This window comes from Cicer arietinum, chromosome 6 (genome assembly GCF_000331145.2).
Source record: "Cicer arietinum cultivar CDC Frontier isolate Library 1 chromosome 6, Cicar.CDCFrontier_v2.0, whole genome shotgun sequence".
Taxonomy (NCBI): domain Eukaryota; kingdom Viridiplantae; phylum Streptophyta; class Magnoliopsida; order Fabales; family Fabaceae; genus Cicer; species Cicer arietinum.
In genome coordinates this window covers 13,219,798-13,221,878 of record NC_021165.2, presented here as the reverse complement: position 1 = coordinate 13,221,878, position 2,081 = coordinate 13,219,798, and positions in this window count along the sequence as shown.

The window sequence follows — 2,081 nt, the reverse complement described above, 5'->3', positions numbered from 1 at the left end:
GAGTATAGTTTTGCAAGGTTTGTATATGCTAAATAATTTATTTTTCTTATTATAATCAATAATAGTAAAATTTAAGTCGTCTTTATTTTCGTAGCGTGTAACTTAGTTTTCAAATATTAGGTAATGTGATATAATCCTCCCGTTATTTTAAATATAAGGTATTTAATATAACCCACGCTCTTTTAAATATTTGATGATAATTTTTTTTCTAATGGTATTTTTTTTTACAATTATCATACTCTTTTATGTAAAGGTTGCCTTCTTTATAAAAATTCTTTGGGGAACTTTATATGTGATAGAATATTTATATTATGAATTATTAAATGGAAAAACTTGTAATCTCCCTAATTTTATAGCATAAAATTTGATTACCAATGAATTTCAAATGTTGAAATTTTGTCAATAATAAATTATTAATATACTAAGTTTCATATTATCATCTCATAATCATTTGTCTTATAATTCTATTATATTCTACTTTGTATAAAATATGTGAAACTTTATCATAGTATTTATCTTTGATAAGTTTCCACCGAAGAATGTATTTTACTAAATATTATATCATTAGAGTATTTTACACACTAGAAGACTTTAATGAGAGATTCTCAACATAAGATCACCCAAAGCATGTGCAAAAAATTATTTATAATTATAATTTTTTATCGCAATTTTTTTTAATTATTAATTTAGTATGCCTTATTAAATATATTGTTATATAGTAATTTTAAATAAGTGGACTCTTAAAAAAAAAATAATCTTATTATACAAATCGGATCACTGGTAGTTTATATAATTATATCATTAGAGTATTTGTGGACTCTAATGACAATCTGAATCTCGTTTATACATATATTAGATTAGTGGAAGTGCTCGTGCTTACAAATTATAAATACTTGATATTTATCATTCTTATATTGGTATGTAATCTTGCGCACACTATATCATATTACATATTTTACGAGTCATTAAAATTTAGTGGTCATTCTATCAAACTAATATATATGTATTATACGTATAATTATGTAAATATGTATATATATTATACGACAATTATGAAGTTGAAATCTGGCAGAAACACTAAACACAATTTGATTTTTGGACTTAGGTAAAAAGGTTAATGGGCCCATTTTTGAATAGTACGTTTGGGCACTGGTAACACTAGGATGATTATTATGTTTTGAACTTACAAAATCTTGTTTCCATAGTATACCAAATCATTAACATACCGCGGAGCCATTTTTAATTAACACAATGACACCGAATCTATAACTAATTACTATTAATAACAAATATGTTAACCATCAATAACAGAAAGGAAACAGCCTTTAATTAACTGACTTTAGATGGAGTTAGTTGGAGTAAACTAACTCCTACATATAAGTTACCCTTAATGAGTTATGTATGCTCTCATTATATTTTTCTCTTGCTAACTATTTATTCGTTCATGTGGTGTACTTTTCTAATGAAGTTAGTACCTTATATATATGTTACAAATAGTGCTATTTCAAATAAAGGGCGATATTATTACTTTTACTATTCGTACCCCAAAAAGTGTTCCTTCATTTCATTAAATATAGACAAAGGGTCTGACAAAATACCAAAGCATCATGAAGTTTTCAAAGAGAGTTAAATGTATTTTATTTTAAAAACTTATAACATATGTTATGGGTTAACCACCTCTTGTATGTAGTATGTTTTAGAGTTTCATAAAAAATATCAAGGTTCTATATCTAATAAGATAATTTTTCTTTTCTCTAACTAATTACTAATCACTCACAATCATAGGAGAAAAAGAGAAATTAATTTGAAAGAAAAAAACATTTGTTATTATTGTAAATGTTTATTGAATAGTGAAGTAAAAGTTTCCAAGAAAGCAATAATAATTAGGTGAGTTTGAGGGGAAATATGTAGTAAATTGGGAAAAGATAGAATGAAAAGTTAAAAGATTTGGTAGTGAAGTGCGTAACTCGTGGCTTTCGTGTGGATTCCACACTCCCTTCAATATATTAATACTCACTTTGGTTGCCACTAACATGTGGCGTGCACACTCCAATCAAATATTATATTCACACACACTCTTT